We start from the raw sequence: 16,218 nt of genomic DNA on the forward strand, positions 1-16,218 counted from the left end.
TTGAATAAAATACTTTGTGTGTCAAGTAAGCCCTGTCCTGCATAACTGATCACATGATGCAGTGCACAGACACCATTTGAATCAACTATGGGGTCCCATCCCCCTCAAATATTTTATTGAGGGGCCAAAGACCCCTCAGCCCCTAGGAGTTGGCTCCTCCTATGTGCTGGAGAGTTAAGTCTCAGAGTCTGCTGTGACAATACAGATCAGAGTAGGCACCATTGTGCCCTCCAATATTGTTGGACTATAACTCCCATCATCCCTGGCCATTGGCCATGCTGACAGCAGATCTGTCCTAGCATCTGTGAGTCAGGGGATCAAACCCCTTTAAAAACAAACAAACAAAAAATTAATACTCTACTGATGAAGTACATGGGGAAAGAACCATGCAATAATAACAGATCGTCTTCCCCTTCAGAAATGCAAGGTGTTGAATGATTCTGTTTTCCAGACAGGGTGATCTATGACATGTTTTCTCTCTGTTAACGTGGAGTTGGGAAGAGACAGCAAGACTGCTTCTTTCTACAAGAGCACCACTGTGCTCCATGGTCATTATGCTATCCTGAACTCAAATAGATTTGACCTCTTCATGTCTGAAGACCACTTATTCCGGAGCACATTAACTTGGCATCAGAGATGCTGCATTGGTACCTGAATGCTAATGCCCAGCCAATCTATTCTGGAGCATAAACTGTAAATGTAGCATCTTAAGTTGCTTGGAAAAGGGGTCCTTTCCCCCTTCGGAGTTTTAAGGACAATGGGTTGAAAAATTATTTCAGCTCTTCACTGTAGTGTTTTGTAATAGAGAAACTCCTGTTTTCCATCTTATGAGTCAATGCCCTGCTCTTCCTCAAAAGAACAGATGTTGGGAAGTAGCTTAGGTCTGGCAAAAGACCCCATAGCCAGCTGTTTCATTACAGCCGTAATAAATGAATCATTTCCTTTGGAAGGCAAGTGTTGGGGGCTGATCACACCATTATGAGCATTAGGAGTTCTGGAAATCTTCCAGTGGTGTCTACTTTTGGAAAGAGGACTGAGAATTTTGAAAAGAAGTAGGGTGGTTATAAAAAAAATATGATGATTTTTAAAATTTGTTTTAAGAATGATAAAATCTCTGTACAAATTAGTTGGGTTTATTTGTTTTGCCAAGGATAAGGTATGCAATATGGACTAGATGCTACTGTGACATTAGCTTCTGAGTCTTGTTCTTCCTGAACAAAAGGGATAATTAACTGTTCATCACAGGCTACATTATGATATAGTCGTTGCTCTACAGCAAACTCTAAGCTGCACCTCACTTTATAGGACTGAATATAACATAGCAGAAAGAGTTCTCACCCAAATTCTTTATTGTCCCCAACACAAATAACAATTAGAGCAGATGTAAGCACTACTGGTTGTGCCGGCTGGGGAGAAAGGAGTTGAGGTCCAACATTATCTGGAGTTGAATCCATCTGTTCAGGTATACATTAGTGCATGGATGTAATTGCATAAATTCTGTATTTTAGGGAAGATGCATGTCTTCAATTCTGGAAAAATCAAGTATGTATGAATAGGGAACAAATGTATGGGAGAACAATAGACAAAGTTGGGTGAGTCTGAATGGGGACCCCACAAGAAAACCAAAACAGTATTGCTTCTCTCAATTGATTTTGCTTGAGGTCATTATTAAGTTTTCTAGAGTAAGAAGTGACTAGATGGGTGATATCTATATATAAAGCTAAAAATAATGTTAAATGCTCAGTTCCAGTGTAGATCAATATGTATATGCTTGAATTTGGGAGATTTGGGTTCAATTTCACGTCTCCCATGGACTTATTCTACAGCCTTGAGCAAATCACCCTTTTTTAGTACTGAAAACATCAACTGGTGATAATATCTATGGCACAGGGATGTTACAAAGCTCTAGTGAGCACATAGTTCAAAATATAGCAGTGTTTTCAGCCTTGAGATTCTGACCCACAATAATCCTGCTTAAAAAACAATTCAGTGTTTCATGTTTAAAAATTTAAACTAAGTGTTTTATATGCACTTGCTTGCTAAAGGTTTATTCCCATCTATTCTGTTTCATTTATAATTCTGAAGCTAGCATTTCTTTCATTTTTCAAACACTTCCCGCAGTCACAGTCTGGTAAGAAATCTCCTATGTTAACACCTCTGTTAATCACCTTGGCAGTGCTCTGTAAATTCTAATCTGCCATGGTTTATCTAATTCCTTTGTTACTATGGAATGGTATTGATCAAGGGCTTATTTGTGTGTGTTCTTTCTTTTGCTTGAATAACGTGGGTAATTTGATTTTGAGTTCCGACAGAGAGTTTTTCGATTTATGGATTTTCTATCAGGTAAAGCTAATGCCAAATATTCAAAACAACAAGCTTCCTATCTTCCAAACAGAGTAAAAATGAATTTGAGTTTCTGTTTGTTTGGGCCCAAGAATGCTGCATTTTAGATCAGTGGCAACAGATTTTTGAACCGGAGAAAAAAAAGCAACATTTTACACTGTTGCTATAAAATTTACAACCAACATAATCGCTCATGTTCTAAACTTATATATTTTAAGCACCTGATAAATGTGGTGGTTCTTAGTCCAGTGCCTGGTAATTATTGAACGACACATCTACTGTCATGATATAAATTCCACATGGTTGAAGGTCTTGTGTTTATTTCTCATGAAATTGGCTTGCTTTGGTGGGCAGATGTACTGGAGACCCATATTCACATATTTGGCTGCTATTCCACCACTGAGGTTTCAAATTCCCCATACTGACATTACTAAAAGCCAGAGCTTTGCAAGGATCATAAAGGTTGGTCTCGCTCTTGATGGGATTCAGCATAGATTTGGCTCACCTCCACAACCACACTCTTCTGAGGCCTAAGAAGGAAATGCAACTTTTGTGTGAGCAATTCTTTAAATGTTGCAGAATACGGGGCTGATTCACACTTCTCAGCAGTGAGGTGGGTGTGGAGGAACTTCTCTGTAGCCGCTTCCCATGTCAACCTAGTAATGGAGGAATGACTTGGGAAGGACTATTACAACGTGCAAGTCCCATTCGTGCTGCAGGACATTAGGTTCCAGCATGTTACTGGAGAGGGGTGGGAACAAGTCAAAGGAAATTACTCCCATATGCATACCTTCCAACTTTTCTTTGATGAAATAGGGACATTCTCTTCCACATCAGGAAGCTTCTCCCACATTTGATCTCACCACACACATCAATGTCATATACATATACAGTACGTTTCCAAGCACAATTCAAAGTGTTGGTGCTGACCTTTAAAACCCTAAATGGCCTCGGCCCAGTATATCTGAAGGAGTGTCTCCATCCCCATCGTTCTACCTGGACACAGGTCCAGTGCCGAGGGCCTTCTGGCGGTTCCCTCACTGCGAGAAGTCAAGTTACAGGGAACCAGGCAGAAGGCCTTTTCGGTAGTGGCATCTGCCCTGTGGAACACCTTCCCATCAGATGTCAAAGAGAACTACCAGACTTTTAGAAGACATCTGAAGGCAGCCCTGTTTAGGGAAGCTTTTAATGTTTGATGCATTACTGTATTTTACTATTTTGTTGGAAGCCGCCCAGAGTGGCTGGGGAGGCCCGGTCAGATGGGCGGGGTATAAATAAATTATTATTATTATTATTATTATTATTATTATTATTATTATTTATTATTATCACACATATACATTGGTCACCTTGAGCCAGTGACTACCTCTCCACTGCAGCGGCAGAGTAACCCCCAACAGCACCTGGGAAATATTAAATTGTTGAGCTTTTATGGCAGCCGGCCATCGATTTCAGGGATGGGAAATGGCTCCGCCCCCCTGCAGCGCCCGAAACACCCAGCAACTGCTGTGATTCCTCAAGCTCTCCTGCCACCCAGAATCCCAACCCTCTACACACAGCAGCCACCGTGTGGCAGTACAGACCCCTGTGGCACCCTATCCCCCCAGTGCCCAGTGCAGACCACCCACCCCGCCCCTGGCTAGCTATGCTACTGCTCCACTGAACCCGACCTACAGGACTGTTGTAAAGAAAAAATGTGTGAGGGAAGGGATCATGTACAACACCTTCCATAGATAAGTGGAATGAAATAAAATTCAAGCTGTAAGCTGCCTTGAGCCCCTGTCAGGAAAAAAGGGATAGAATGAATGAATGAATGAATGAATGAATGAATCTTTGAGAATAATCAGGAACATATCAGAGCCTAAATCCTATTGAACTCAGTGGGACTTAGATCTGAATAAAAATGCTTAGGGTTACAATGTAAGGCTGCAGAGTCTTTACCCAGTTACCTGGGAGTAAGCTCCATTGATTATGGCGGGACTTACTTCTGAGTAGACAATATAATAAGGCTCAGTTTACTAATAAGGGAATCAACGCCCCACACATTTCCTAAAAACTGGCTGGCTGCTGAAGCATTGCAACGAAAGAATTTAAAGTGGATTGGTTACATTTTCCTTCAAAATTATAGGAAGGGCTTCGTATTACAGCTTTACCGTTTCTTTCCTTTGGTGCAGGGAGATTTTATTTTCAGACACTTACCTTTTTATTTATTTATTTATTTCATTACACACACACACACACACACACACACACACACCACTTGATTGTAGGAAACAAACAAACTTAAAGCAGTTTACCAAAAACAACAACAACCCACAAACCCCTTATTGATGCTTATCTGGGAATAAGAACATAGTAAGAGCCTTGCAGTGTTGGAACAAAGGCCCGTCTAGTCCGGGAACTGTTTCTCACTGTGGACATCCAGATGTCTATGGGAAGAAGCCCACAGGCAGTTCCCCTGTGATGGGTGTTCAGATGTATGTTGGAACTTAATAGGATTTACTTGTGGAATAGCCATGTTTAGGGTTGAATTCTAAGTTATGAGTTGCTTATTAATCTTTAAAAAATAAAGTAACTCATATTCTATGAGTTACTTTATTTTTTAAAGATGATCATTTACTTAGCTCATCAAGAAAGGTTGTCACTGCTCAGTCAAAAGTTGGTTGCCAAATTGGTAACAAGGTAGTCTAAGACATTCCAAGACACACACATGTCAAGTGATGGTCGGACTGAATTAGTCAACCGCAATGAGGAAATATTACATTAAGATGAATGATTTAGATTTTTTGTTTGTTTGTTTGAAGGGAAAAAAATATGCCTTTGACATTATTTTTCAAACCAATAAACTGCTTAATGACCAAAACAGTTTGAATCATGGCTTATTTCATGGTGTGTCTTTTGAAACAGAGTTCATTATTCAAAGAGTGACTCTGTCCTGCCGTTATCCATAGGGTGTCTGTTTGGATCTCTTAATTTCCCTGTAGCTTGAATTATTTTGTATCTCCTCATCTCTGGAAAAGAACTGTAGAACTAATCTTGATGCCTGTCAAATAACTGGATTTTTCTGACAATTGCATATTTTGCCAATATATTTTAACACAAAGGAGTAATTGCATGGCTTAGGCAAAGATACAGTTGTTGGTGAACTATGAACCTCATCCTTCATTTCCTAAAAACATTCCTTATTCTTTATGCATAATTAAACAGTACAAAAGATTGAATTCCTCCCCCCTGCCCACACAAATAATCCTGTTATTCTTTCTGGAAATATATACTGTATGCCAAATCAACATGCAAAAAGATTGGATCTGTAATTTGCTTTTAGGAAGTGAAAGATAGAGCCATGTCATACGAATTAAATATTGAGGCGCCTGTCAGTCCACTGTCCAAAATATGCCTCTCTTTTTTAAAAAATCCCATTTCCTATGGTATAAGGACAGCAAATGGAAGATAAATAATTGAAAGTTTGTGAGCTTTGTTTTCTTTTTAACACGTTTTTATGGCCTCTGTGACATTTGCTTGTTTTAAATCTCAGATGCTGACAAATGGGGGGAAACTTCATTCTCTCATCCGTGCATGGTCCTAACTCCATGTTTACTGAGATAATGGGGGACCCAGAGGTGGGAAAGATGGAGGCTTATTCCTGTCCACATAAACCAGTTTGATTTAGGCATCATGGCTCTAGACCAGGGGTAGGCAACCTAAGGCCTGTGGGCTGGATATGGCCCAATCGTCTTCTCAATCCGGCTTGCGGACGGTCCAGGAATCAGGGTGTATTTACATGAGTAGAATGTGTGCTGTTATTTAAAATGCATCTCTGGGTTATTTGTGGGGCATAGGAATTCGTTCATTTCACACACACACACCCTAAATATAGTCCGGCCCACCACATGGTTTGAGAGACGGTGGACCGGCCCATGGCTGAAAAAGGTTGCTGACCCCTGCTGTAGACCTTAATATGGCTCCACTAGCGGTGTTTTTGAGCTCAAGCTCTACACACACACACACACACACACACACACACACACACAGAGGCTTACTTTCAGTTATGCATTCAAACTCTTCAGGGGGAATCATTTCCAAGTGGAAACAGGGGCTTAGAGAAAGGGTTGAGGTGAATTTCCTGTCTGCATGTTCTTCCCACTCAGCTCATGCATTAGCACTGTGAGATGCAAATGAGGATGGATGGGATGTTTTTAATGTCTTTCCTCTTGGTTTTAGTGTTATCTATGTAGGTAAAGGTAAAGGACCCCTGGATGGTTAAGTCCAGTCAAAGGCGACTATGGAGTTGTGGCGCTGATCTCGCTTTCAGGCCGAGCGAGCTGGCGTTTCTCCACAGACAGCTTTCCAGGTCATGTGGCCAGCATGACTAAACCGCTTCTGGCGCAACGGAACACCATGACGGAAACCAGAGCGCATGGAAACGCAATTTACCTTCCTGTCACAGCAGAACCTATTTATCTACTTGCACTGGCGTGCTTTCAAACTGCTAGGTTGGCAGGAGCTGGGACAGAGCAACTGGAGCTCACCCCATTGCAGGGATTCGAACCACCGACCTTCTGATCAGCAAGCCCAAGAGGCTCAGTGGTTCAGTGATTATCTATGCAGGGTTTATTGTCTGTTTATTTGGTTGTAAGTTGCTTTGGTTTGCCCTGGGCAACATAAAGTGACCGACAAATTTAATAAAAAATAAATAAATCTTCTCTGAAGATCTAATGTAGTGTTATAGTAGACTAGAACCTGGGAGACCAGGAGTCAAATTACTACTTGGTCATGAAGCTCACTGAGTCCTCTTAGGCCAATCACTGCTTCTTAATATAATTTACATCACAGGTTGTAAGAAAGTTAGGATAAATTGGGGAGTGGGAGTGTTGTGTATGCCACTTTGAATTCCTTGGAACAATGGTGAGATAGGAAAGTAGTACTAAATAACATTCCTAGAGTAGTTTAACAATCAATTCCACTCCCCTGGGTGTTGTAGCTATGGGAGGGGAATAGTAGTGGTCTAACAACTTTCTGGACCCTAAATAGACTACAGCTCCCAGAATTCTTTGGCAGAGAAGTCATGACTGCTTCAAGTGGTACCATAGTCCTTTAAACATATGGTGTGAATGTCGCCCAAATCTGGCTCTGAAATGTTGTAGCGATTAAATGCATGTACAATAACTAAAAGGTAACCTTGCACATTCATTATTATCCCTTCATCCTCTCCCTCTCCTATGGCATTTCTGGCAGATTCTGGCAGCAGGTCTTCGCAAGCAATTATTTATTAGAAGCTGCCATTCCCTGAGCAGCTTGGAAATAAGAAGTAAGGATGACGTTCGGAATTATGCAGCAAATGGGGTGGGTTCAGCAAATATCCCATAATAGAACGTTGGCTACATCAATAATTGATAGCAAGGCTGCCGTTCTCTTTGGCTCCAATTAGCAGGGCAGTTTTAGAGACTTGGAATGTTCATATACTGACAGCATCAGTTTCATAATCAGTGTTGGGGGAGAAATCACTCTTAATTTATTATCTTTAAATGCTTCTAATGGTTTTTAACGGTTTTCCCTGATAATTTTTATATTTCTTGTAAGCTGCTTAGAGGTTTTTATCATGATATATCAATTTTGTTCAATAAATAAAACAGAAAGTCACCCTAAATGCCTAGGTGAATAATGTTTTCACTCGATGGCATAAAACTCTTCTGCTGTCTGAGCTTGTAGGGATCGTTTTCAACAGTTGCGGGACCACCACTAAGAAAGCTCTGCTGCTTTCATTCCCCCTCTGCATCCCTTCTGTGAAATGGTAAAGTTACCATTAGTTACCAAGCAGAATTTTTGTGGAGATAAATCAAGGGTTATAAAGCATTTCCAGTGCTTCGGGTATAATGTGAGTTCTATATCAACCCCAAAACACCAGAAATAGGCCATTTTAAGGCCTATTTGCAGTGCAAATTAGAGATTTGAGATTCCTTGCCTCTTCCTCACCCAAAAGGAAAGCAGTGCCCAACCTGGTAGAATAAATGAGAGAAAGAGGGAACTGCTGCCCAGGATAGGAAAATAGGTGGTAAGGGACACCTAGCTATTTTAAATGAAGTCAAATCTCAAGGGCCTGATAAGCTGCACCCAAGGGTACTAAAGGAGCTTGTAGATGTAATCTCAGAGCCTCTGTCTCTAATATTTGAGAATTCTTGGAGAACAGGTGAGGTCCCTGAGATGGGAGGCAGGCAAATGTTGTCCCCATTTTCAAAAGGGGGGGGAGAGAAGACCCAGGTAACTACTGACTGTTGAGCTTTATGTTGATACCAGGAAAGGTCCTAGAACAGATAATTAAACAGCCAGTCTGTGAGCACTTAGAAAAGGATGCTGTAAGACCCAGCATGGGTTTGTCAAAAACAAGTCATGCCAACCAATTCTCTCTCCTCTCTTTCTCTCTCTCTGTCTCTTTTGATGCAGTTAAAAGCTTGGTAGATCAGGGGATGCTGTGGACGCTACTGTAGGTTATATCAATAAAAGTCTAGTGATAGTACCACTCTATTCTGCCTTGGGCAGACTACAGCCAAAGTCCTGTGTTCAGTTTTGGGCAATTTAAGAAGGATATTGAAAGCTGGAATGTGTGCAGAGGAGGGTGACCAAGATGATCAAGGGTCTGGAAACAAGATTGGTGAGGATTATTTGGGGGTGTTGGGTTTGTTTAGCATGGAAAACAGGAGACTGAGAGGAGATATGGTAGCCATCTTCAAATATCTAAAGGGCTGTCCCATGGAAGATGGAGCAAACTTGCTTTCTCTTGCTCTGGAGGGTAGGACACGAATAGCTTCACGTTACAAGAAAGGAGATTCCAATTAAACAAGAACTTCCTGATGGAAAGAGCTATTCAACAGTGGAACAGACTACAGTAGTGGACTCTCCATCACTGGAGGTTTTTAAGCAGAGGTTGCATGGCCATCTGTCATGTATAATTTAGTTGAGAGCCAGGCAGTGCAAGTGGGTTCGACTAGATGACCCTGGTGGTCTCTTACGGCTCACAATTCTATGAGTCTGTGATTCTAAATCCCTGCTAAAATGTAATTGCTAATCAAATTCATATGTTCCACCATTCTTTGGTTCTCGGTGGCTATTATAAACAGTCGTTGATGCTTCATTTCAGCTATATAGGTGCACAATCAGGACCTTGACACCTTTTAGTAACAATTTAATATTGAGCCAGTGACCTAATTTCACATTTTTCCCCCCAATTCTAAACCTTTGAGTCACCCATACTCATAGAAAACCTGATTAGGTTATTACAGCTGACCTTTCTTTCTGTTTGTAAAGAATAATTGATTCATTTAAATCAACAGAAGTTTGCTTTAGAGTGTGAGAAATCAATACACACAGGGCTGTATGTGATGCTTTCTCACAAACATAAAAACCCTAGGTGAGTATCAAGTAAACCTTTTTTTAAAAAGCTGCATTATTTTTGTTAGAAATCAATGGGATGCTGAAACTGGTGAATCAAATACACAAATTGATTTCAATCTATGAAACTGGAACTGAGAATAATATTGTCAGGCGTAGCATTTCAGAAAGAGATCCATGAATATTTAGGATGTTGTGGGCACAGCTACCCTAGCATGATCAGGAAGTCGTCTCACAGTGCAATCCCATCTCTATTCAGAAGTAAACCCTAGTGAGTTCTGAAAACGTATATAGAATTGCAGAATGTATTCAGCCTAGGTAAATACAAATTTAAAAAAACCATCGTCATAGATTTGGAGGAGACTCCCTTGAACCCTAGAAATTAATAAATGATAGGATTTTTATTATTTGGGATGTGAAGAAATGCAAGCTGCAGAGGAATTCCTGGGCTAGTCTATGTAAAACAACCTGGCCAAGGTAGGGCCATTAAGAAACAATACGTTAAGGGCCATTGGCAATGAAAGAGAACTGTCCTCCTCCCTGGCCCTGAGGTGTGAACAGAGACTGCGAATTTGGAAGGTTGCCAGTATAACTGGGTGTGAGGTGACAGGAAAAGAATGTTTTTATCAAGGTGTGCTGAAAAGAAGAAGGGATCCATCTTGGGCAGGTAGGCTGAAGGCTGACTGGGAGAGATGCCTTTGACTCCAGGGCTTCACTGCTGTGAGGGACAAGCCCCTCTTGAAATGACCATGCTGTAAAAACTGGAATCTCTCCATGTGCACTGAAGGTGTAAATAGGTGAATAAACCGTACTCCTTAAAGCTACGACAGCCTCCGCCATGTCTCAGTTCTCCAAAGGAACACCGACCCAAGTTCCTTGATCAGCAGACAACTTGTTAAACAAATGTGGTGTGTGTGTATTTTTGCTGATTCCCACTTTATACCCCCGAACTTTCCCCCAAATCTGCAAGGGGACTAGCATGGTAGATTGAAGTTGAGGCTGCATGAGGAAGCAGGGCTGGGATATACACAAAAATGGGCTTTGCTTCCCTGGATCAAACTGCCTTCCATGAATGGGGCAACCCCACGGATGCTTCAGTGAGATTATAGCATTTCATGATAAAGTCATTTTTTAATATTTGAATATATGAATAGATAAATCAAATAATTTCTTGATTAAGCATTAGCTTTTGTTTTGTAAAGGATATGCTCATTCTGTTAAGCACATCCCTGATATTCACAGCTCTTCTGGTTTAGCAAATGGGTGTTTCCGTAAGGTGGCCTGCTGCACTCTCTGTGCATTAATACAGAAATCCAGAGTTCTTATATCAAAGGAATAAATAAGCAAAACTCGGTGGCAATTATTAAAATTTCATGCTCACAAATTGGTGCTTAGATGGCAGCTGAAAAAGCTGACATCTGTTTGCGCTTACGTTGGAATCCATTCCTACATATGATTTTCTTGCAGATGGTTGGGCCTATAAACAGCATTTGAAAAAGGCACATCATGCAGCAATTTGCATTTTTATTTTATGGTAGCTTGACAAAGAAGCCAAGTGTTTCTAAGCATGATATAAAATTGTGTTCTCATTATCTGTGAATAATTCACCATTGTTATTTCCCCCTAAAAATCAGCAACAAATTCTAATTAGTGTTTGCCAAAATTTTTGATTTATTTTCAGTTGATATTAGCATAGCACTAGTATCAAATTGGTGTGAGATCAGAATGAGCCCTAAAGTCACTAAATTGTTTTCTTTATGTGCTGTTGACAGAGTTGGGGCAGATTCAGTTTTAACAGCAACACTTATACTGTAACATATCAAAGCTCTAGTCTGATAAGAGCATATAACTAAAATAGTATAATGAAATGAGAACATCAGTGTGAGAAATTTGTGTGGAGATAACTTGGACTCCCAAACTATGCAAATAGTACCCCCAGGATGTCACTAAGTAAAACTGCTGACCCTCTCGCCTTCTGGAGTCTGCTAGATGGATGCAGTTTTCATTTCTGTTTTTACAGAAAACTGTGCTTGTTGACAGAATAATCAAACACTGTGCTACCACAAATTACATAGGTGATAGTGAACATTGTGGCCAGTCCTACCATTGGGTAGAATGAGACAGATGTCTCAGGCAACAGATACTGAAGGACATGGACTGACAACAAGGTGTTGTTATGTCAGCCCAGCAACCAGCCCTGTACTTCCCAAAGCTAGCCTGGTAGCCTAGGGCGTGTCTATCAATTTCTTTCTTTCTCAATATGACTTTGTATTTGTATGCACAGTAGCTATGAAAACACCCCAATCTTTATTATCCGGAATAAATCAGCATGTGAACATGTATAATTCTTTTTTCACCAAAACCTTTAGTTTAGACACCAGGATCTGAAATCCTTTAAAAAGAACCCCTTGATAAATCTAGAGCAATTTTCTTTTCTTTTTGCATGTATGGTGCAGAGTCTGTCATTTCCATTCATGATAGCCGTGACTTATTCTGAAATAAGTCATTCTGAACCAAGGATAGGCTCCCCAGCAAATGCGTGGCATAGGATTACAATCTTGGAGATGCCTTGTCCTGAATACAAATAGTCATTTTAATTCTCCAGTATCAGAGGGACGCGGGTGGCGCTGTGGGTTAAACCACAGAGCCTAGGACTTGTCGATCCGAAGGTCAGCGGTTTGAATCCCCGCGATGGGGTGAGCTCCCATTGCTCAGTCCCTGCTCCTGCCAACTGAGCAGTTCGAAAGCACGTCAAAGTGCAAATAGATAAATAGGTACCACTCCGGCGGGAAGGTAAACGGCATTTCCGTGCGCTGCTCTGGTTCGCCAGAAGCGGCTTAGTCATGCTGGCCACATGACCTGGAAGCTGTACGCCGGCTCCCTTGGCCAATAAAGTGAGATGAGCGCCGCAACCCCAGAGTCGGCCACGACTGGACCTAGTGGTCAGGGGTCCCTTTACCTTTACCTTATCAGAGGGAAAGGCAGTTGCTTTCATATTTTCATGCCCTACATCCTGCACATTTAACAAAGACGCTGCTTTTGTGCTGGAGTTACCATTCCCTTCTCAGGCTTATTTTTTTGTCCATGATATTTATTGGGTGGGTGCTGTGAGGTGGGAGATGCAGACACCCAGACTGCCAATGTCATAGTTTAAATCTCAAAGGGCTGTAGAGCCCTAAGGATTCAGAGATGTCAAAAGCTTTGTCAAACAGGGGCTTTTCTCTGGGTAATATATACTGAAAATGAAAAGCTGCTCAAGGCTTCAGGGTGCCAAGGATGGGCTCCTTTTAAACGAGGGCATGTCATCAGCACTATCTTTTTAAAAAATGAATCATAAAAGTGAGTGCTTTGGCCCTCTCTGCCACTTCAGAGGACTTGACATGAGCTGGTTTTGTAGTTAAAATCACCTTTAGCCGAGTCGAAAGAGCACAGAGGTGCATTAGAAATTCAGCAAGCAGCTTGGGGGAGAAAAATCCTTTCAATATGTATAGATTTCATTTTTCCCCCTATAAAAAAGAAGAAGAGAAGAAACCCACTTTGAGTGACTATCAAAGACATGGTTCAAAGGCAAGGATGAGAGTAGATGGGTCATTTGGTTATAACCAGTAAATATTTCTGTGTGAAATATAAATGGCATTAGGCAACCTGATGCTAAAAGCAAGCATCCATTTGCAAATGTTCTACATGGCAGACACATTTCAGGGATGATTGCTGAGTATATTTAAAATTTGCTCATTATTAACAGCAACATAGCTTCTCGCTGCAGTTTCTGCTTTGCACATGGAACTGTTTCATGGAAAGCATATCTGATTGTTAGTGACCACCTGCTATTATTATGGAAGAACCCATTCAAAGCAGAAGAAAATTGACCCTTCAACCCTATACTAGTTACAACATTGTCTTACATCGAATGTAACTAAGAGACTCTATGATCTGAAAAAAGAGACATTGCACATTCTTTTGTAATTCAAGAAAATCTTTAATAAGAATTTAATAATAGTAACAACAACAACAACAACAACCCCAATAATACAATAAGATGCCCATTTTGGTTGATGACACAAATGCCCTCAGGGGCGCAGGTTGAAGGTCTGATAAAGATCCCTCTTCCTCGGTGCATTTTGAGACTTTTCCTCTTCTTTTGCTTGCCCGAAAGTTCATTGCCACAATCGGGATACCTAGATTAAAAAAAGAAAAATAAAGGATCTAGAAATACTGCCTGATTAAATTCTGAAGTATCATAAAAGCCACATCTGTTGCTACCATTCCGTGATGCAATATTACTAGGGGAAGATGGCTAGAATAGAAATAATGAACCTAGATTAAAGCCAAACTATTCATCACATACTTCAAGCAACCTGATATTAAAAATCTAATATGAATCCTCCCTGGCAGTTATATATAAACATGCATAAACACGCCTGTGGTACTTCTTACCCTGTTCTAGCTCTGCTTAGACCCACTTTACGTTTTGTAAAGGGATCCTGGAACAAAACCCTGAATGTTGTGCATAAAATGCCGTAGGGGTTTCTGAATGCTGTTAGAGTGCTCTCCAGCAGCTACTGGGGAAAGATGGGGCCACATCTTCCAAGTATCTTTAAGGGGTACAATTCCACTTATACATGAACAGCAGAGAGGCACATGCGTTTTGTGCTCACAGCTCCATGGACAATAGTCAAAAAATAGTTGTGTGCCCCCTAAATCTGTTCTGGTGTTTTCCCTAATCCTCCGGAGCAGATTGGGGTGTGCTGTGGGAACGCGCAGGGGGAAGAGAAGTCCCAAAGCACAAGGGGAAGTCATTCTGTTCCTGCAATTATTCGGTTGAATACTTCCTCATGTTTTTCTATGTGTGAATGTGGCAGTATGGGACTGACCCTTTCTCTATCAGTCTCTTGAGTTTCTGTTAGTCTCTCTGAATTTGGTTACTCACATCTGCTGTGAAGGTTAGGAAGAAGGATAAATAACAGCTATAGCGCTGAATTTCTGGTTGATTTTGAAATTATTGATCCAGGCACCACATGTAAAATGAGAATTTCCCCTCAAAGTTCTGAATTGAAGCCATTTTGTCCCATCTTTAGCTCGCTGACCTTTCTGTGCTCAAATAACTTGGATATACTTTACTAGAGGGATTTCATACATGGACCTGCCACTGCTGTGTTAGAGAAAGGAGGCCTCTTGCCTAGAATAAGCAGCAATAACCAGTGGTGGAGCAAGCTGATTGGGTGCCCAGGGTGGCAAGGGGGGGGCAAGCGGCGTACGGGGCTGGGGCCAGCGGGGGTAGGGCCTGCAGTGCGCAGGGGTGGGACCAGCTGCTCCAGTGCTCCGAGGAGTCTGCCTGCCTCCTCCCCCTACAGCTGGGAGGGACGCAGCAGGCGGACCTTTTGGGTAGCGAAGCCTGCACATGCCCAAGCCACCGCGTCTCTACCAGGAGACATGTGGCTCAGGCGCGCTGCAGGCCCCACACAGTGAATGCCGCCTGGGATTTGTCACCCCCCTCAGTGGTGGCACCCGGGGCGGATCACCCCTACTACATCCTCGTCGCTCCGCCCCTGGCAATAACACAGCACCTTTTTCTTTGTACATAAGCAAGTGTCTAACATGCCGACATAAATATAACAAAATATCCCATTTCTTTAGAGGGAAGGAAGAAAGTTATAAAAATGTGATAGATTAATCTGAGGACCACAACATTCTACAAGGTTTTTATAGGGTGCCAACTGCAGTTAGTTGGAGGGACGCGGGTGGTGCTGTGGGTTAAACCACAGAGCCTAGGACTTGCCGATCAGAAGGTTGGCGGTTCGAATCCCCGCGACGGGGTGAGCTCCCGTTGCTTGGTCCCTGCTCCTGCCAACCTAGCAGTTCGAAAGCATGTCAAAGTGCAAGTAGATAAATAGGTACCGCTCCGGCAGGAAGGTGAACGGCATTTCCGTGCGCTGCTCTGGTTTGCCAGAAGCGGCTTAGTCCTGCTGGCCACATGACCCGGAAGCTGTACGCCAGCTCCCTCGGCCAATAAAGCGAGATGAGTGCCGCAACCCCAGAGTCGGCCATGACTGGACCTAATGAGCAGGGGTCCCTTTACCTTTTTTAACTGCAGTTGGTAGACAGCTAAATACAAAATAACCCCAGATGCAATTCCTAGAATGTTTGCTTTTTCCATAATGGTTAAGAAATAACTGGCTTGTATCCAGCTAAATGACTGCATATGTGGATGAGTTCTATGAGCCAACAGATCTTTCTCTCCTTCCTCCCATGTGTCCCCTACACCACCACCCCCAATCTGCTCTGGGGTGCTGGTGGAACCCCCAGAACAGATGTGTGGGGCACACAGGGAGGGAGAAGAGTGGGGAACGTTTCATTGGTACTCATAGAAGTCGTCCTGCAGACACAATGATTTTGTCGGATGTGACCTTTTATCTGAACTCTTTGTTTTCATTCTCTGTCATGGCGCTTTTATGCTGAATTAATCTCGATGCCCTGACATTTGCCTCC

The 16,218-nt window shown here is 42.0% G+C and overlaps 1 protein-coding gene across 1 annotated transcript in view; it reads left to right on the forward strand.

Annotated features, from left to right (window-relative positions):
* The window catches only part of LOC128423342 (uncharacterized), a 106,796-nt gene that overhangs the window by 59,474 nt on the left and 31,104 nt on the right, over positions 1-16,218 (forward strand). The window lies entirely within an intron of this gene.

Source organism: Podarcis raffonei, chromosome 11 (genome assembly GCF_027172205.1).
Source record: "Podarcis raffonei isolate rPodRaf1 chromosome 11, rPodRaf1.pri, whole genome shotgun sequence".
In the NCBI taxonomy this organism is placed as follows: domain Eukaryota; kingdom Metazoa; phylum Chordata; class Lepidosauria; order Squamata; family Lacertidae; genus Podarcis; species Podarcis raffonei.